General features: G+C 26.8%; 1 pseudogene across 1 annotated transcript; it reads right to left on the bottom strand.

The window, feature by feature from the left end:
- Window positions 1-12,959: 12,959 nt before the first annotated feature.
- Window positions 12,960-15,808, bottom strand: LOC111294455 (protein yippee-like; annotated as a pseudogene). Its single transcript, XR_016327574.1, has 5 exons — window positions 15,301-15,808; window positions 14,083-14,126; window positions 13,447-13,555; window positions 13,308-13,363; window positions 12,960-13,227 (listed from the first exon to the last, which is right to left on the bottom strand). The product of XR_016327574.1 is annotated as a protein yippee-like (transcript).
- Between the last annotated feature and the right edge of the window lie 7,165 nt (window positions 15,809-22,973).

Raw genomic sequence — 22,973 nt, 5'->3', positions numbered from 1 at the left:
AGATAAAGAAGGTGGGAAGAGAAAGAAAATGGAAGAAATGAACAGTAATTATGGAAGGAACAATAAATGAAGACTACCTTTGACTATCTTTCTAACGTCATTTAATATGTGATAACGGAATAATGACACATGGTAGTTAAGTGTCACGTTTTAAATCTCAGAGAGTACTTTTATTTTGATCTTAACCATAGGGTATATTTATGAAGTTAATCATTTTTTATTATAAAAATATTTAAATGAAATTATTTAATTAAACTTTGATAAATTACTTTCAGTATTTTGTATATTCTTTTTTTTTTTTTAAGTTTTGGTATTTATATTTTCAAAAGTCTTTAAAAGTTTATGGATTTGTATTTTCAAAATTTTTTAATCCAAAAATTTTTAAAAGTTTTTTGAATTTATATTTTTCAAAAGCTTTTGAATTTACATTTTTGGTAGCTTTAAAAAGTTTTCAAATTTGCATTTCTAAATATTTTACAAGTTTTCAAAATTATAAATTCGAAACCTTCGATTTGACACAAAATTTAACTAAAATTTTACAAAATCAAAAGCGACTTAACAAAAATCAAATAAAAACAAAGATAAAATTAAAAATTAAAGCTTTGTGACTTGATTAACTTCAAATTTTAGTGATCTTAAATTGATTTTAAAGATTTATGATTTGAAAGGTTAAGGTGAATCGGTTTTTAAAAGAGAAATGATATGAGAGGACTATTAAGGTATTTAAGGAAAATGAGATTTTCAAGTTATGGTTGTAATCTATAAAAATTAGTTTTTAATTTTTAAATGTGGGGTGGAATTAGTAATAAAGTGTAGAGAGTATTTTTAGAAGTGTGAATAAAGCTCCTTTAGGTATGTTTTGATTATAGATTTTGTTTTAACCAAGGTTTTTAAAAGTTCAAAAATAAATTTACATATTTAGATAAAAATAAGAGAAAATTTTAAAATTTAGGTGAAATTTAAAAAGCCAACTTGATAAGCTAAAATTCCTTCTTGAAATTCTACTTAGAGAGATAATTTTTCAAAATTCCTTCTGATTCTTAAATTGTTACTGCATATAGCCCACCATTAAATATAAAACTTAAAAAAATAAAAGATCATTTTATTTAATTTTAATATATATATTTTTATTTTTTTATATTATTAATAATATATATTTTTATCTATATTGCATATTTTATTTATACATATTTTTTATTTTAATATTATTATTCTTTGTTATAATTAATTTTTTATCTCATCAAATTTTAATAAAGTAAATTCTTTTTTTAAAAAATTTATTCAATAAATAATTACAAATATTAATATTTTTAAATGATATATTTTAAAATATTTTTAATTAATTTTTTCAAAATTTCAAAATTCTTCGTCTTAACGCACTGTTAAGTTTTTCTTTAAGGTGGATGGATAATCACAATAATACTTTTTTTTAGTATTTTCCTTCTTGGGGCAATTGGATTTTTTTTTATTTTACAGTTATACCCTTGAACTCTTAACTATTGTATAATTCATTCCATCATGGGTTGGGCTTCATCATGTTCGTTCTCAAACCAATAATCTAATCGATGGGCCGAATTGCATCCTTTTCAGGCCAAGCCCATATTATTAAAAATATTATGAAAACATATAAAATGTAAAATAAATAATACCAGATTACACATTTATTTATTTATTTTTGTTCAACACAAAAAGAAAGCCAACTTGTATGTTCTGTTATCAGTAATAAAATGCCAAAACTTTTAGGTCATATTTATTGTATAAGATGATGGATAGAATACGATAATAATTATTTTATATTATTATTTTTTTGTATATAAAAAAAGGATAAGATTATAAGGAGAATTAATCATCTTATTGATATATAATGATTTAATCTTCTTAAAATAAAAATAATTATTTTTAATTTATACGATTAAATTTATATGTCTTATTATACACTTAAAAATTACATTAATAATTTAAATTATATAATTTTAAGGAATGATAATTTTGACTAATAAATAAATCATCTTATCTTAATTCTTATATACATCAAATACAATATAGGATGATATTATTTAATCTAATCCTATTCATAATATTATATTATTCTATACTAACATATCTTATATACCAATCACATGCTTAATTTCAATAAATTTACAACCTTCTTTTTTAAAAAATAGATCTTATGAAAAATGGACCATCAAATCAAAATTTAATATTCGAACTTAAAATCTTTGTTCAAAGCTAAATTGATATCTCAATTAAGAAAAAAAAATCAAGTTAAATATTGAATCCTAATTAAGGGTATTTAATCAAAATTTAACAAACCCTTTATTATTTAAATGGAGTCGAGCTCTTACGATGAAAATTAGAATAAAAATCTTATAAGCTAATACAAATTTGTGAAAAATATCATAAAATCTTAAGATAATATAAAATAATAATAAGTTTTGAGTTTATTAAAATTAAAATCAACCAAAATAATATGAATCTCAAATTAATGATTCAAAGTGACAATAAAATTTCATGATAATTTTATGAATTTAGAATCATCTGTTAGATTATTACTAGAGATGCCAATCTTATCTATTTCTTTAACCACCACTGCATGCTGAGACAAGAACATGTCCGAGCATATGGTTTATACATTCACTTGGCTAATTAAATTTATTTGATTCACATGACTTTAGAAATCAGGTGCCCAAGGGAGAGCTGTTATGAACTTCATTTCTTGGAGCAGGGATCACTTTCATTTAATCCTTTCAGTTAAGAAGCTGACATTCCTAATCATCTATCGCCCTACCCGTATGTGACATATTCGCTTGGTTTGGCAAATTGAAATCGGGTGGGTGGGTTTCTTCCATTGAGGAATTCAAATGTGCTTTCTTCTTGTAGTCTCAATATATGCCATTAAATAAAATTTGCTTTGCCAAAATAAAAAGGCTCTTCCCAACTTCCTTACAAAGATAAAAGCTTACCATAAATGTTCACTGTTTGCATTTAGCATTAAAGAAAAATAGGTGAATAAGGACAAATGATTAAAACTTTTCTTTAAGGGAGTTGTTATTAGGGGTGTAAATGAGTCGAGTCGAGTCAAATAGTGAGAAGCTCGAGCTCGAGCTCGACTCACAATTCGGGGTTCCATACTCGGTTCGAGCTCGATCGAGTTTTATTTTTTAAACTCGAACTCGATTCGTGATTGAATTCGAGCTACTTGAGCTCGCTCGATTAAGCTCGATTAATATGTAAAAATAAGTTTGATTCGTATATTCGATAAGAGTTCGATTATTCATGCTCGAATTCGAACTCGAATTCGGACTTGAAATATTTTATTAATTAAAATAATAAAAATATATTTAAATATAAAAGTTCGATTAGGCTCGCAAGTTACTCAAGTCAGATATAAGAATACTCGAATTCAGTTCGATCGATAAATCGAGCTACTCGAGCTCGACTCGATAATAATCGAACCGAATTCGAATTTTTTTTAATCGAATCTTAATAACTTATGAGTACTAATATATTATTTACACCTCTAATTATTACGGGATAATCTCAACTACGAAACTAGAAAATTTATTCAAAAAAAAAAATAATTTATGGATAGATCAAATATCAATCAATTGCGCATGTCAATGTATTGGTGCCTAATTATAGGGCAATAGGCCTTAGGCCGATACTGGCTGATTACGTAAATGGGACCCTTTGTTAAGACATAAGCTCTTTATTACAATGAATAAATAAATAAATACTATATACTTTATGTGGTACAATAATTTGAGAACTACAAATTGATCGATAACTGTGGCAAAATCCAACTTATTCAACGTTTTTTTAAGTAATCGATCTTATTCAAGTTAGCAGTGTTTGTTAAGCAAACATCTAATCATAAAAAAAAAAAAAAAGTTAAATCCATATCTACCCTTGAATTTTTATCATATTCGTATTTAAAAAAATTAATATTATCACATTGATATCAAAATTTTAATTATGTAAAGATTAAATATAAAAATAATTTTTGAATTATATATTTTTTATCCATTTGATATTTTAAAAAATAAAATTACTATATTAATATCTTAACTTTTAATTCGTTGTCATGTTCATGAACTAATACTATTAATTAATTTATTAATGTAGCATAAATATCCAATAATACTCATACATGTTAAAAAAGTCTAATAAGCACCACATTATTAATATCATATTATCATTAAAAGATAATTTCAAAAAAATCTAAAAATACTAAAAAATTCAAAAATTATTTTAAAAAATTTATAAAATTTTCTAAAAGATCTAAAATAATTTTTAAATTTTTTTTAAAAATTCAACTAAAACTCTAAAAAATATTCTCAAAATTTTAAAATATTAAAAAATTTTATAAATTTTTAAAAAATTAAATAAACTTTAAAATTTTAAAAAAATCTCAAAATTTTAAAAAAAATTCAAAAAGATGAAGATTTAATAAAAAAAATTCTTAAAATTCAAAAATAATTCACAAAAACTTAAAATAAAAAAATTTTAAATTTTTTTAAAAAATTCTAAAAAATGTTCATATTTTTTAATCTTACAAATTTAAATTTTTCTATAATTTTTCAATATTTAAAATTTTTTTGAAGTTGTTTATTTTAATTAAAATTTAAGTTTTTTTAATTTTTTATTTTGTAAATTTTTTAAAAAAATTTTATTTAAATTTTCAAAAAATTTTAGATTTTTTTTAATTTTCAGTTTTTTAATTTTTTTAATTTTTTAAACTTTAAGAAAATTTAATTTTTATGAAAAAATTTTTGAATTTTTAAAATTATTATAATTTTTATAATTTATGAAAATATTTCAAATTTTTTATTTTTTATAAATTTCTAAATTTTGAAAATTTTCTTAGAATTATTTTTAATAATTTTAAAAGTTTTTTTTTTCAATTTTTAAATTTTTTAGAAAATTTTAAAAATTTTATAAAAAAGGTTTTTTTTATATATATTTTTTAATTTTAAAAAATTTTTAGAGTTTTTTAAAAAAATTTTAGTATGTTTTGAGAATTGTTTTTCAATTTTTATTTTTTAAAAAAAAAATTTAATTTTCTTTAAAAGTTTTAGAATTTTTTTTATGTTTTTAAAATTTTTTTGAATTTTTCTTTTTATGTTGTTGTGACATTAATGATATGGTGCTAATTGAATTTTTTGATACATATCAATATCTTATTAGATAGTAATATTACATCAACAACGTTGCCCAATAGCATTAGTCTCATGTACCAACATGATAATGAATTAAAAGCTTAGGTACTGGTCTAATAATTTTATTTTTTTAGGTACCAAATTAACAGAAAGTATATAGTTCATGGGCTATTTTTATATTTAACCCATTTCGTAACTCAGTTTACCTAAAAGTTTAACTTTGTTAGAAAAAAAGCTAATGTGTTTTAAATTGCCAATTAAACAATGCTGACTGTTATTAAAATTTTATGTTATGTAACTAAATTTTCACATCAGATATGAATTTCAAACAAAAAAGATTTTAACCCTTTTATTTTTTAACTCGAGACAAAAAAACAATTTCGAAAAAGAAGCTGCATTTTATCAAAAAAAATTGTTGGTTTAAGAAAAAAAAATCACTCGATAAACACAGAAAGATTATATTTTGAATCATTTTAAATAATGGGATTAAAATGTGATATTTAGGGTTTGAAATTGAGGGTTTAGGGTAATCAATTCAAAAAGTGTGATTAGATTATGGGGTTTTGTGTTTGAAATTTGAGATTAAGCTAATCAATTTAAGGTTTAGATTAGTGACAGTGTGTGTTCAAATTCTGAAAGTGGGACATTAAAATCGGTTCATAAAGTTGAGAAATTAATTTAAAAATTGAGACATTGGCTGTAGATTTCAAAAGAAGCAAATTTGAGGTTTGTCCATATAACCTAATATATGTTTAGGTTTGGTTTGATACTAGTTTTTTTTATAGTTTTTGAACGGTTGAATATTGTATTTTAATACTATTTATATTGGGTTGGGTTCTATGATGCTGTAATGTAGATTAAAAAATAAATTTTCAATATTTAGGGTTTTTAGTTATTTTCTAATATTGTGATAGAGGCTTTGTCTTACATTTGTTTTATTTCTTTAGGCTTAGTATTACTTTTATTTTATTTTATTTTTGCTTTTGGGACCCATTTGCAATATATTTACCTACACTAATACAACAATAATACTAATGAAGATAATAAAATATACTTATTTTATTAATTTTTTGCTTAAACAGGATAATGGCTTGGTACAATATGCATTATTTATGCATTAATTTTGTAAGAAACCATAATTTAGCCTATGTGGACGGGAATGTGCTTAATGATCTGTTGATCCTGATTATTTATCTTATGGAATGTGGACTGACATGATTGAAGAAGCTATGTTTGCTACTGTGAAATACTTTTTTTTTTTAACCTGGACATGAGTCAGAGGTTAGTATTAGGGTAATTTATGATAATACATCATTTATCACATGATAAAACCATATGACCAATGTAAGATAATTACATGTTTATGTGAAGCATAAGGTTTCTATACTTGAAATTATAGAATTAATCCCTAATGTGCAAAATATGTCAGATGTCTGAAATATGGGAGACGAAATATGTGGTAGTAGTAATGTTGAAATGAATGAGGAAGTTGATGCATCAAATATAAGTGGGCCACATAGTACTATTGTAAATGATGCACCAACAAATTATGGTTCAACACTAGTGCTAGAAATGATGATAATGTGCCCAGAGATGATGAATTAGAAAATGATAAGGCTAGGGAAGGTAACATAGAAAATGATGAAGATGGGGAGAGTATCTTAAAAAGTGATATGTTTAATGACGATGAGTCAGATGATGATAATGATGATAAGCTTGTAAAGGATAAATGGGTGTCTAAAAATGATGATGATGAGATAAGTGAAATAAGGCAAAAATATAATGAATTTAGGCAGAAAAAAAAAGAAAAAAAAGTTTTAAGGCTAATGATGTCCTAGTTGAGATAGGTTTTGAAGATACTTTGAAGAAAGCTAAGAAAAAAAAAAGCTACAAAAAAAGAAAAAACTAGGGTTGCATAAAAGAATAGAGAAGGTGATTGTAGTGAAAATGAGACTAATTATTTGGGATTGTCTGACATTGGTAGTTATGACAGTGATAAGGAAAGCAATGTAGTATACAATAAAAGCAAAAAAGTTTTTTTTAATCCTTTAGATCTAGTGCCTAGATTTGAATTTGGTATGATATTTAGTGATAGTAAGCAATTTAAAGAAACTTTAGACAAGTATACAGTGACAAAAATATTTGATTTTAAGTTGCTTATAAATGATAAAGATAAGGTTAGAGCTATGTGTAAAGTAAAAGGTTGTCCATTTTTTGTAATGCTGTAAAGCATAATAGTGATAGTCTATTTAAGATTAAAACATTGGTAAGTGAGCATGAATGTTCCATTACTTTTTCAAACTCAAGAGCTAATTATAAGTTTGTAAGGTAATATTTTCTTAATAAGTCGAAAATCATTCCAAAGTTAAAGTTACTTGAAATGCAAAACTTATTAAGGGGAAGCTAAAAGTTGAAATCAATATGACTGTTTATAGTAAAACTAGAAATTAAGATTTAGGAATGATTAATGATATAGTAAAGTATGAGTTTAATATGTTGTATAATTATGCACATGTTTTGAGGATGGTAGATTATAGGAGTCATATGAATTTTATGATAGAAAGGCTGACTTCAACTAAAACCCTAAAATTTAAAAGATTTTATGCTTGTTTTAGTGTCATTAAAGATAGGTTCAAAGAGTTTTATATACCTATAGTCCATTTCGATATTTGTTTTTTTAAAGGACTTTTTAAAGGCAAGCTTTTAACAGCAGTTGGTCGAGATATAAATTACCAAATATATCTTATTATATCGGTTATGGTTAAAGTGGAAAACAAGGACACATGGAGATGATTTCTTGAAAATCTTTAAATTGATCTTGAGTTTCAAGATGAAGATGGATTCACTATTGTGAGTGACATGCAAAAAATATATAAACTAAATTTAATAAGTTTTATTAAGTCAACTTCCACTGTTTTTGAATTTTTGTTTTGGTTTTTAATTTCATATTTCTTTTCATGTAGGGTTTGAGGGATGTGATAAGTGTGTTGTTGCCAAAGGTTTAGCATAAGCTTTGTGCCAGACATTACTTTACAAATTGAAAGAAGAAAAATTAAGGCAATGACTTACATTTGTTGTTTTGGGCATGTTGTAAATTAATAACTGAGATAAATTTCAAGTACAATGTAATAAAACTTGGTGCTTTGAAGAGATTATCTCTGGTAAACATGTTGAGCAAAAACAATAAACACTGGACTATAACTTTTTTTCTACTAGATGTTATTCTGATATGATAGATAATAATTTTGCTGAGGCCTTTAATGTTGCTATTATAGGGGCTAAGCATATGTTTATCATTTCTATGTTTGAGAAAATTAGGCATTACATGATGAATAGAATAGTCAATAATAAGAAAAAAATATTCATCATGAAACACTTTATTATATCTAAAGATTTGTGTAAAGATTCAAAAAAATAAAAGATTGTATGCGTACTACTATGTTAAATAGAATGGTGAAGAATGGTATGAGGTTTTATGTAATAGAGATACAGTTATTGTTGATATCAATGGATGAAAATACACATATAGGTATTAGGATCTTATTGGTATTTCATGTTTACATGCAATATGTGTGAAACTGTTTAAGAAGAGAAGATTAAAAACTATGGCATAGATGTCCACAAGAAAGAAAAGAATAAAAAATTGTATAGTTGTGTATGCCACCAGTAATAAGTGATAAATTTTGAGTTGAAATAAAATGGGTACTATTGATTTTCCATTTTCTAGAGAAATGCTTAATAGGCCTTAAAAAAAAGTCAAAAATGAGGGTAAGGTCAGTGGATACAAGCTATCAAGAAAAAAGATGAGGATGATGTGTCAACAATGTTTTCACTTAGGACACAATTCCAAAAAATATCCAAACAAAAACAATGAAAATATAAGTAACACATAATTCAATGCATTAATTGTTTATTTTTCAACTTGATATTGATGAAAAGCACTAGCTTCACCTGTTTTCTTTTTCAGATAAGTTTCAATCAAGTTTCTCACTTTCGTGGATTTGTTCAACAACCGTATCCTAAAGCTTCATCTCTTGTAAATGTTGGATCTGCACAAGGTCTTCAAAAAGAAGCTATTGTTGATTTTAGATCTAGGTTTCAAGTAAAAAATGTGTATCTAGTTTGTATTTCTAAATTAAATAATTAATCAAGATTGGCTTTAAGACCTATTTTCTTTTTTCATATGAGTTTCAACCAAGACTGTACAACTACATCAAGAGGATTAAAAGATTCGAGGGGTAGAAAACTAGCAACATCAACATCACAAACCCTAACCCCTTTATAAACACTTGTAGAAACAGCAGCCCCTATAAACTCTATAACTACACTAAAAGGATTAAGGGGTAGAAGTTTAAAGGGTTGAAGTGGTAGAAAACAAAAAACATTAACATCACAAACCCTAGTCTCTATACAAATTTTTGTAGAAATAGCAACCCCTATAAGCTCTATAACTACACTAAAAAGATCAAGAGGTAAAAGTTTAAAAAGTTCAATGGGTAAAAAATTAGCACCTGTAGAAACAACAGCCCTTATAGAAACATAAATACTTGCAAAGACACCAATCTTTGTAGAAGTAGCATCCCCTTTAGAAACACAATCCCCTAAACAACCAATAACAAAAATTAAACATGCAACAGTAAGGTCTTAAAGAAAATTTGTTGTTAAGGTTGGTGCATTTGAAACAAAAATGAAGAAAAAAAATATAAGGATTGAGAATTTATACTAATGAGAAGATTGGATTGCAAATATTAAATGTAAGTGTTTAAACATGTTATTAGTTTGTTTTTAATTTTATTAATATTTGTAAGATTTTAAATTAATTATATAATAAATTTATAGCCTAGTTTTAGAGGCCAAATGTTGATTAGCATCCCTAAAACAGGCCTTAAAACAACATAGCAACTAGGCTTTGCTACTGCTAATTATGAACCAGAAAATGCAAACTTAACCATGGAAGAAGATGACTATAAACCTATTGGATTTTTTAAGGTATATAATTATGTGTGAATATCATACTATTTTATTTACCATAAACCTACTATGTAAATATCTAAAGTGTAATAAACTTTGCATTGGATAGTAGAATCTGAAAGTTTATTTGTTAGAAAGAAAAATGAGAAGACTAGATACTGATCACATATTGATCACTCAAGAAAATAGTTATATAAGCAAAAGATAGACCAAAACTAATGTGGAGAACAAGTCAATGAAACCTAAGATTTGGAGGCCCCGAATCCCCAACATAATGCGATTGAGAAATTGATAACTTTTTGTTATACATAACTTCCATTTTGTTATAATGTGGTTGTGATCAACATTGTAGCTGTTACATTTTGATACAAAGTTTAATCAATTGTTTTCTTTTTGCCATTTTGGATATAATCAAGAATATGATAGCTTTTGTTGCCATTTTTGATGTAATTAACAATTAACTAGTATATTTGCCTTTTATCAATATGATAGCTTTTGTTGTTACCATTTTGATAATATATATGCATTTATCAATATAATAACTCATGTTTAGTGCTTACATTATATAAATTGAGTACTTTTTAGTCCATCCTCTATCAAATCACTACAATATATATGCCTTTTATCAATAAGCTTGATCAGGTCTAAAAGATTGGTTTTTATCAATTCTCTGCAGGCACAAGTTTTGCCTCTGTAAAATTGGTTAAGAGATTTCATAACTATTTAACAAATTTTCATATTTAAAAAAACATATGCATCTGTAAAAAAAAATTTGTACAAGTTTTCATATCTTACAATTTAACAAAGAAATTTCATGTTTATCTCAAATTGCTTTAACAGACAATAAAATAGTGCACAAGTAACCATTCAATAAATTGATATGAAATTAATATGTAATAAAAAGGCACCATATTACATCTTAACTTAGAAATCAACATTGTTTAGAGTTAAACTTAAAAGTAACTTAACCTACATAGTAATATCCTAACATCAATATTGTTAAATATTTAAATAATGCATAAACATCTACTTATTGCCAAAAATATAAACTAAGAACATGATTCATGAAACTACCATGGCTATCTTGTATAGACATTTCCTTGTATGTTTTTGTCTTATCTTTTTTATTTCTAACGTTATTCACTAAGCTATTCAATTCATCAGTGTTGAAAGATATCTTCAGTTATGTATTCTCAATCTTTAACTCTTTGTTTTCTATCAATAAAACATTATTTTGATTCATTAGTTCTTTATTCAAATTTCTCAGGTGAACCTCTAGAGTAAGTTCATCATCATTCCTTTCAACCTAATAGAAAAAACCCACCAATCAGCATCAATGAGATAAATATAAAAATCAATAGTCAAAATTAAGTATACAACCAAAAATTGTCTACAACAATTCAATATAACCCTATATTACTAACAAATTCAGTACACATTGTTTTAACAAATGTAATATTATAGCTCTTAGTAACATTAATAAATCAAAATCAAACAATAATACAATATCAAACTTTCTAATTTAACCTTGAATCAATCCCTAATTTTGTTATTCAACCTTAACTCAAAACCTACATTTCCGTATAATTCAATATACATTTGTTCAACCAATATTGATTGAGTTAATAATTAAGACTAAAAAATTGAAATACAAAAAGAATTTAGTAGCCATTTTTCTAAGTTTACCCTTAATCAAAATCCAATTAAATTCCTAATTTTGTTATTCAACTTGAATTTAAAATCCAATTCAGTGTCCAATATTGTTGCATTCCTCTTTGTATTTTGGGCTATCATAAAATTTCTTTCCTCTATTCCATGTAGTGGTAAAGGTGTAAATTGAAGTCTTTAATCCACAATGACAAAAAATTTTTTTTGAATGATTTGTTGATTTTGAACTTGAGGTAGATCTACTTTCTACCATTTGAAGATGATGCAAAGAAAAAAGGAAAATGATTGAAAGAGGCATAAAATTGAAGTAACTTCCCTAAATATCCAGAGGAAGTCATACGATTTCAAATTCTAAATAGCCACATTATAATCCCTCTTTGTTTTGGTTAACTATTTCTTTTTCTTCTTAAAGTTACAGAAAAAGAAAACTTCTCTGTCAAAATTATCTTTTTTTTTTATCTCGAATTAAAAAAATAAAATTTTTTTTTTTTTTTTTTAGGTTTGAAATTGATATATGATGAATAAATTTGATTATATGACAGAATTTTAATGACAATCAATATTATTTAATTGACCATTTCAAGTACGTTATCTTTTTTCTAACAAAGTTAAGTTTTGGAATAAATTGAGTTGCGTAATTAAAATTCAAGTACTAATGTGATAGTTTTAATTCTTTAAATACCAATGTTACAGAAAATATAAAGTTTAGGGATCAATTATGTTTTTAACCCAAAAAAGAATAAAAGAAGATGATGGAGTAAATGATTTTTTTTTTCTTTTTCAGTTATGAGCAAAAGAACACTTATATTTTCAGTATCACTTGCGTGGGAAATGGTCCAAATGAAGTTCTTGATAAAAGGCTCAAGCCCAACTAGGCCTTGAATTTGGTGAAGATATTCAATGTGTTCATTTTAGCTACAGATTTGAACACCTGAATTGAACATCTTAACAAAAACAAATGTCAGATAGTAGAATTACTAAAATTTGATCGATGAATTCCACGGCTCATGTACCAAAAAAGAAAAAGTGGGTTTAGCCTTCAGCTCATTTGCCAATGACAGTATTAAAAATGATGCAAATGATAGCATTCTGAGTAAAGGCAGACATCCTACTACTAGTCCATCAATATCGACAACTGAAACTTCAATTTGGAAAACAATATTCAGTAAGATTTGGACACTAGCTAAATCAAATTAAAAAATTCAATGTTTCCAATCATGTTTTGCATAGCAAGTTGGACAAGCCGCTTAAATAAAGAATGCCCAGTTTTAAGGATTCACATGTGCTAAATGAGATTATGGGGTTAAAGAATGTACAATTGGAATTAGACCAGAATTCATTGTTAATCAAACATCATCTGCATCACTCCCACCCACGTGTTTCATGGCTGACCCAGTAATTGTTTCCATCAGGACCAGACACCTTAAACCTGCTCAACAGCATGATCCAGAAAATCTCTATTAAGAACATCCCCTTTGACCCAAATCATATTTCTTATTATTTACTCACCGTTCGAGGACAGATTTTCCTTCCTTGTACTTCTGGTTCTTCTCCTGGGCAATTTCCTGAAAGAAACTATCGTGTAACTAACAGCAACAAGCAAAGATACATAAACCATGAATTTTGAATATGTAACACTAAAGCTTACATATTTCCACCCCACAATTGATCCACACCCAACACAGAAGATGTCAACCACAGTGTGCAACCCTGTCATCATAATTCTATCTTCCTTCTCCCCAGCAGAAACATTCACTCTGACAAATAATGCAAGATGAGAATTTATCTATGAAAATGATCATTGTACACGGATAACGTGAAATCTCATTTTCTCAAAAGATCATGTAACTAGGATGTCCTTAAAGTCTATCCTTGAAATAAAGTCCATGCTAGTTCACTGTTTAGCTGATTAAAATAAGATACCTGCAATCCCCATCCAGTCATTCATCTCTCCTGATCTGCCTTGTAGTCAGAAAGGCTAAATGACAAAGATAAGAGGGGGAAAGAAACCTTATGCTATTGAGCAATTAAAGGCTCTTACCTTGCTCTAAGTGAACTAAACAAATTGTAAGAATCAACAAGCAGAATTTTTCCTCATCCATTAAGCAAAAGATTACGAGTACAAGATAGTTTGACAACCCCCTCGTTAATTGTATCACAATAGAAGTAGCTGGCACCTTGTAGCATAGGCATATATTAGAGTTGTTGGTCCTGTTCAGAGTAATTCTAGACAGATTTGGTATTAATACATACTGATGAGGTGCCTAACATCAAGAAAACTTACACCTTACTGAAGAGATACGCTTTCCCATGCCTGCAGTGGAAGGACTGAATAAAAGAACACAGGCAAAACACATAGTTAGAAATTGTGCTTCTAAGAGAACCCCAACAAACTTGGACACCATGAAAATCATTAATGGCAATGTGAAAGATTGAAAGAAAAAAAAATCCAAAATAATGAACTACGCCAATGTGCAAATGAAACATATAATTGCCCGATTTTCTTCTAGAAACTAAAGGTAAATTTAATTAACACTTTAACATTTAAGCACAATCTCCCTTATTTACCATAATTATCATCCACTAAGCGGCTCCTAACTCAAGTATATGCATTTTAACTTACAAGTAATTGATCTCAGTGCATAAGATGGTTACCATCTTCTTCACAGTAGCATGGCTTTCAGACTCGATTGTTAGTATGAAGTGTCAATTATCACAGAAACAAAAATGCAAAATCTAAATTCATAATTTTAGGTCATATCATAAATGCAAATGAAGAGAGACATAGAGATGAGAATTCGCGTGTTGTAGTACTAAAGGATAAACTTGGCATCCCTACATTCTTTTGGAGGATGTACCCCTCGATCAGGGATAAATGAGGAAAAAGAACTCAAACAGCAGATCCAACTACTTTCGGATTGAGAATTAGATTCCTTGTGTTAGCTTGGGCTTCTATGTTGCAGGCCATACCATAATAAAAGGTATAACATTTCCACATAGCAGGTTTGATCTCTAGCAGAAGTCCTTTCAAATACAAAAGAAAATGTTTTTCCTAAAGACCACCAATTTGCCATCATTGTGTAGTGCCATGCCTTTCCAAAAGACACCAAACTAACACCTATGCAACCTCACTATACTGTTTAATTTCAATGCATCATAAAGCCACAAAGACCAACATGGATTATTCAAATTCCTAGTTTAAAAATAGAAGAAATCTCAATCTAATTAATCATGGAATCCCATTAATTATAAAGTTCATCGAAAAAGAAAATGTGTATTAAATACTACTCCTAATAATAAATGCTCTGCAATAATAAAGTGATTGAACCTCAGATATCCCCTAATCAAAATTAAAACCATCATTACATAAACACAGCACAAGCAAACAAATTAAAATCTTGTTGGCCAATAAAAAAAATTAAAGACAGCCAGATGAAGTAAGACAAGATTATCAGACAGAAGTTAAAGCAATCAAATTTAAGGAAAAAAAAAAAAGAATAACCTTGGAGACAATATCCTCACAAAGAGCAAGATGGGTTTTGCAGTGCTTGCAGCTATAAACCTTTCCTTCAAGATTCACCACAAATAACCTCCCCATGTATCCACCACCCACCAGATCTTTACAAAACACAGAAAAAATACAAAGAGAGAAATTTTTTTTGTGTATCAAAAGAAAAAGACAAAAAGCTTTAAATACAGAGATATGATTTTTATCACATAAAAAAAAAAAGAAACAACAGATTGATGATTGATGAAAAGTGCAGTTAGATTTGAAGAAAATGAATGGATTGCATGTGAATAAAAATAAAGGAAAATTATAAGTGAAGAGAAAGAAACGATAGGAAAGGAAAGGAAAGGAAAGGAAGGGAAGAGAAAATGTTGGAGTTTGGGATGGTTGAAATATTTTTTTGATTGCCCTTGCTGGCTTGGCTTCTGTCCCTTTTCTCTTTGCCTATGTTTTGCGTAGGGCGTGATGTGTTGAATACTTCATTTAGCTAGAAATGTGGACCAAAGAAGCTATCACAACTCACCATTTATTTATCCTACTTTTTCTGTAAAGTGGAACGTTGCAAGACGTGTATTCCATGGGCTGCAAAGTTTTGCTAATTTGCTCTTTATTTTACTGAAAAAAAAAAAGTCCTATTTCTGTTTAGAACTAGGAGTTGGGTTTTACTTGCCACTTGAGTTTTACTAATGAGTAAGAGTAATGACCGATAATTAAGTTTTATTCATGAAAAATTTTTAATATTAAATAATATATTATTTTTTATTTTTATTTATTTAATTTATTTTTTAAAAATTACTCATTTAAATTAACTTGAACTCCTAATTTTTAAGCATTTGATTAATATTATATATTAATTTATATAATAATTAATTATGAATGTCATAATTATATTTTATAACCTTTCTTTGTTAGATCGTAAGTATGTATTTTATTTGATTAATAATATTTTTTAAAGGTTAAAAATCATTGTTTTCAAGAGTAAGTACTTGTATTGAAACAATTACAAATAGAAAGAGCCAATTGACAACAAGTGAAGAAAGAATGAATTTGCTTTAAAAGAATCAATTGACAAAAATGCAGTAGTAGTAGGATGTTTTCAAAGTTGATTAAAAGTTACAGATTGAATTCACATGCCACTTTTCTAGGGTCTCTCCCTCTTTTTGGGCTTTTCGCTTGTGACCAAAACGAAACAGGACTATCTCGATGAACTCCACTCCATCTGTTTTGTACATTTTGTATAAACTCATTCATCATCACCAACCAATATATTTGGATAACAGGAAATTAATTTCACGTCACGAAGTAATTAAAAAGATTGAACTGATTCTCTGTTCAAAATGTTGGGATATGCCTTTGTTTTTTCTTTTTGGTCAAGGAGCAGCTCACATTGCTGATTGCTTGCTTACTTTATTTATAGTTTACTTTACTACCAATCCAAAACCATTTTGCCCTATTGCAACCCAACCCAGGCACCAGCCCATCAACCTATCAATCCTGCTCCATTATCATGATTGATTGACTCTCCTGATATTAACAATAATGCAGTACGTAGAACAACCTTTTTTTTATAAGTTTGGTCGGTTTTTGGTATTTGGTGAAGGCTTTTGTCTTCGTTTTTACCTTTTCTTTTTTATGGTTCCATTATTTTTATTTTTTATTTTATAGTTAAATTATAATTAAAAATACTTTAAAATAAAAAAGTAAAAGTGTGACCACTCACTAAATCATCCCCTTGACTAATTTTTAATCAAGTGATCTTCATAGAATAAGAATATCATTTAGCGAAAGCAAAAGCAATAGGTAGGGTGGGATAGGACCTTAGGATGTAGGTTTTGCTATAATGGTGAATATGAATTTCCTATTTTCCTTCTCTAAAAAATATACTCCTGCGTTTTGGTGTCTATAGTGGGAACATTATTTTCTTCCAATATAGGACCACAAATCCAAGGATGATGGCCCAAACAGCTCATAAATCCTTATTTTGCTTGGCCCATTTTAATTTTCTTGGCTTTTCTTTGCTCATGATTGAATTTGACTATTTTAATTTGATGGTATCATCAACAAATAGTCTGTTGCCATGCAAATAAGATTTCTCTATTTTTTTTTACAAGAACATAAAATTAAATGATTCAAATTGTTATCCCCAAATTAACCATCAATTGTTAAAGCTAGCAATGAAGGTGATTGGATCCTTTCCAGTTGTTGTAGCGTGGATTCCAAAGATGATGAAGGCTACCATGGCAAGCCTGGATTAATGCTTGATTGGCGCCAGTTGCAGGATCAGAGGCTAGCTAAATCAAGGGGATCAAAGTACCCCCCAGGGTAAAGCCTTTTCTCATGGTCAAGTTATGTAACCATTTGACCAGGACCTCAATCGAGATTAATGTGGTGAGGGATAGAGGTTTGGCCAAGGGAAGATGACCCTTCCACTAACACTACCTGAAAAAAAATGATAAAAACAGAAAGAAAAAGGAACAAAATCAGCATTTAAATACATTTGTTTTCTTTAATATGGCCGTAGATATCAACATCATCAGCAAATTCAATCATAAAATTTTGCTCGGATCACAAGAAGATATATATATTGAAGAAAGAAAATATCGTTGTGGCAATCCAGCCATTTTTCAAATGGTCCCAAAAGATCAACTTTCCTTTGAAGGAAGGTGGTCCCATTTATATCCCTCCAAATGGCAGATTTTTTTTTGGTGTGGTTTAAGTATTTGGATCAATAATAATATTGTCTTAGAAAAATATCTGCACATTGTTGCGGTAAAATTTTTTTATTTTGTCATTTTTATTTATCATATTTTTTATAAAATTTATTTAATTAAAAAATAAAAAATGAAAGATAAAAAAAAAAAAAAACAAAAGTGACGTGCAATATCTTAATTGGCTTCTTTTTCATAAAATTTATCTATTAAAAAAATAAATACCAAAAAATCCCAAAAATGAAAAAAAATGAAAAAAAATGAAAAGAAAATCATGAAGGGTTCTGACACCCTTTTATCAAGTTAGAAATATTAATTTACTAAATTAGAATAAATATGATAAGAGGGTAATAAGATAATATGGTAGGAGGGGTATTATAGTAATTTTAGCTAATGATGGTGGAAGAGTATTTCTGTAATTATAGTTGTAAGAGCATTATAGTAACTTTGGCTAATTATAATAAAAGAGATATTTTAGTAATTATGTTAAGATGAGTATTATAGTAATTTTTAGTTGATTATTATAAGAGAGGTATTACAGTTGATTTGGATGTATGTCATTCAATTGTCAAGCAATTAGAAGGGCATTATGACCATTTCCAAATGGATCACTTTCATATAATTGTATGGATATTAAAATTGAATATGTAATTATAAAGTAATAAAAGAGATATTTTTCGTAATTATGATAATAAGGTATTATAGTAATTCTTTCAAATTATCATATGAGGGGTATTTTTATAATTATGAAAGGAGATCATTATAGTAATTTTGGAAAATAATGATAGGAGAGCATTTCGATAATTATGGTTGTAAGGTATTATATTAACTTTGACCAATTATGGTAAAATGGTTATTTTAGTAAGTATGTTAGGAGAAACATTATAATAATTTTAGTTAATAATAAAAAGAATGGCATTATAGTTAATTTGGATACATGTAATTCAATTGTTAAGTAATTAAAAGGGTATCATGATTATTTCTAAGGGAATTAATTTTATATTATTGTATAGATATTAAAACTTAATGTGTAATTATAAAGCAATAAAAAAGGTATTTTCGTAAATATACTTGAAGGGTATTATAATAGTTTTGGCCAATTATAATATGAGGGGTATCTTCGAAATTATGGTAGGAGGTATTATATGAAGCAACCAAATGGTATTTTTTTTTTTTATAATTATGGTTAAAGGGTATTATAATAATTTTAAACAATTATAATATGAGGGGTATTTTTGTAATTAGGATAAGAGGGCATTTTCATAATTATGATTAGAGAATATTATAGTAATTTTGGTAAATCATAATATGAGAGCTATTTTTGTAATTATGGTAGTAAGAACATTATAGTAATTTGGGTAATGATGGTAGGAGGGCATTTTCGTAATTATAATTGTAGAGACATTATAATAACTTTGGTCAATTATGGTAAGAAAATTATTTTAGTAATTATGTTAAGAAGGGTATTATAGTAATTTTAGATAATTATAGAAAAATGGGCATTACAATCAATTTAGATGTATGTAATTCAATTGTGAAGTAATTAAAAGAGTATTATGATTATCGCTAAAGGGATTAATTTAATAATATTGTATGGATGTTAAAATTTAATGTGTAAATTATGAAACAATCAAAAGGATATTTTCGTAATTATGTTTATATGGCATTATAACAATTCTAACCAATTATAATATGAGAGATATTTTCATAATTATGGTAGAAGATGTATTGTATGAAGTAATTAAAAGGGCTTTTTTTTTTTTAATTATGGTTAGAGAGTATTATAATAATTTTAGCCAAATATAATTATTATAATATGTAAGTATGAGAACTAACCCATTTGACACAAAATATGGAATCGTCATTAATATTTTTTTATTTAGATATGATTAGTCACTTAAGTGAATCTATCACTTCTAAGATTATCCTCAACTTGACTAAATGTACCAAAAAAGATTAGGTTCTAGTCCTCTAAACAAAATTGAATTTGAAAGTTCGGTTATGTGTAAAAAAGATTATAGCCCTCTTACAATACTGACAAATTGATACCAATTAATCTTAAAATATTTTTCAGCCTTTATTAAAATGATCTCCATTTTATTTCTAATTTATAAATTTTGTTAATTTTAATATTTAAATATTGAAAATATTTTTTGGTTTTTTTCAACACTTTAGTCGACCTCTTAAAAATATTTTTATCTTAAGAGTATTCAAATAATACACTTTTCTTGAAAATGCTCTATCATCGGATTTATTAAGTATTTTATGGAATTGAATTAATTTAAATATATAAAATAAAATACACATTCCAATAAAATATAATAATCAAATACAAAATTTACTACATATAATCACAATTTATCCAATAATTAATCATGCAATTAAATCATCATAATTTATTTTTAATTTTAATTTTTTAAATTAGAAATAATTAAAAATTCTGATATTGAGACCAATTTCTAAATTTTCCAACATTTTGGTCGAATTTAGAAAATAATCTCTCATCTAGAAATTTCTAAGAAACTTGTAACTTTTTTAAAAATTTCATCGTTCGTCGAATTTTTTTTACATAATTATTTTATTTTATTTTATCTTACAAATTAATTAAACAAATATATAAACATTAAAATGAATAAATAAATTAAATAAATTAACTAAAAAAAAAGTTACTAAAGGAATCGGCTTGGCTCAACAAATACGCGATTTGGCTTAGTTGTAGAGAAAAAAAAAGCACTTTGACTATTTGAATTAGCTCTCAGCAAATGGAAAGCGGATTGCAATCAGGTTGGGTCAAGAACCTGGTATAAAATTCAAACTCTTGGGCTTATTGAAAGGCAAAATGGCATGTTATGGGGAGAGCTATAAAACCCAATTTCTTTTTTTTTTCCTCACTTTTCTCTTTCCTTTTCTCTCTCTAGATTTTTTTCTCTAACTTCTCTATAGGGCCACTTGAATGCCAATCGAAAAGCTCAACGCAAACCAGATTTTAGCAACAAATTCTAAAAGTTAGTGATGTAAACTTGAAACCTATCGAGACTTCAATTGAGAAACCCAAATTGCCAAAAAATTGATTAAAACTTTCAAACTTAACCTGAAAATTAATAAAAAAATTCAACCAAACCTAGAAAATTCTAGATTTTTCAAAAGTATCCTAGAAAATATGAACTTGATCTCAATTTCTTCTTTTTTTTTTGTTTCCCTAAATCTAAATCCCTCAATTCCTAATTGATCCAAAAATCAAACCAACGAATTATCTCAAAAAATCAAAAGAAAACAACATTGCCTGATTTTTTTTTTCTTTTATTTTGCCAATTGACTCATGAATATTTTTTTTACTTTCTTGTTTTTCTTTTCTAATTGATTTCTCCTTATTGCTAATGGGATCTTTAAATAGGCCTTTAATCCTAATTATATTAAAACAAGATTTCTTGATCCCTTCTCCTAATTGAACTAAATCTTGGATTTTTAATCTAAGTCTCCTTCTCATCTTCTTCTTAAAATAAGCCCATGTACATTCTTCTTTCAATTGGACTTTCAATTCAATCACCCAAATTAGAATCCATCCTTCCCCAAACCTATTTCTTTTCTTTTAGTCTAGACTAAACTCTTTTTTTTTCTTTTCTTTTTTTAAATACCATAAACCAATAAATTAATAAATATCCCTAAATTAAACAAATTAAGCAAAATAAAAAAAAACCCTAAAATTCAATTTTAGACACAAATTAGACACCAGACTAAATATAGTGTTTACAATTATCCTTTTTTGTGTATTTTCTATGAAACAAGAGTTGTGTAAAGATGTAGACAACCTTTATATCCAGATCTTAATTGACTTAACAATTTTTTTGAAAAGATTTTTTAAACAAAAACTCTAAGACTTTTTGAAAAACATAAAAGGCTCCTCTAAATAGAGGCTCAACAACTTTTTAAAAAAATTATAAAAAGGCTTCTCTCATTAGAGCTTCAATAATTTCAAAAAATTTTAAAATGCTCCTCTTATCAAAAGCTCAATAATTTTTGAAAAATATAAAAGGCTCTTCTCATCAAGGGCTCAACAACTTTAAAAAATTTTAAAAAGCTCATCTCTTCGAGGCTTAACAACCTTGAAAAGTATGAAAAGCTCATCTCATCAGAGGCTCAACAACTTTAAAATATAGTAAAGGCTCATTTTATCATAGACTCAATAATTTTAAAAAATATAAAAGGCTTATCTCATTAGAGGTTCAACAACTTTGAAAAATATAAAAGGCTTCTCTCATCAGAGGCTTAATAACTTTAAAAGATTATAAAAGGCTTCTTAACCAAGGTTTACCAACTTTTCTTGAAATCATTTCCTTCACCCAAAGGTTACATCATATCTTTTCAACCACTTCCTCATTTGAAGATTGAAATTCATCTTCATAAGATTTTTCTCATACGAGGATCAAAACCTTATCAAAAGGTCTTATTTTTATAAAAATATTTCTTCAATTAAGGATCTCTACCTTACTTATTTTTTTCAAAATTTTTTTTTATCAAGAATCAAAATCTTATCTTTAAAAATTATCCTCCACCAATGATTAAAATCAAGTAAAAACATTTCACAATCTCATTAATCACCATTTCAAGATCTAATATCACAACTTCATACCAAACAATTTACATGAATACAATGTTTATGAATGCAATGCATGAACGCAATGTCATGAAAGCAACTCTAATTGTGGCAAAAGGTTCTCAAGATCCTTTTAATGCTTCATTCCTTAACTTTTATGTCTTTTTTCTTCATCTCTTAAGTAATAATTACCCCATGGTCTTTGGTAATCTCATCATTCATTCTTTCCATCTTCTATAAGCTAAAAACTCTTAAGTATCAATATCTTACTAGGCCTTTTACTTTCATTTCATTTTTTTTTTTACTTTCATCTTTATTATCTTTTTAAAGTAATGCAGGGATCTTTCATATTCTTATTAATTTAT

This window comes from Durio zibethinus, chromosome 14 (genome assembly GCF_047325235.1).
Source record: "Durio zibethinus cultivar Kanyao isolate XHJ-2024 chromosome 14, ASM4732523v1, whole genome shotgun sequence".
Lineage (NCBI taxonomy): Eukaryota > Viridiplantae > Streptophyta > Magnoliopsida > Malvales > Malvaceae > Durio > Durio zibethinus.
The sequence above is the reverse complement of the archived record's forward strand: the minus strand, read 5'-3'. Positions and strand labels throughout refer to the sequence as shown.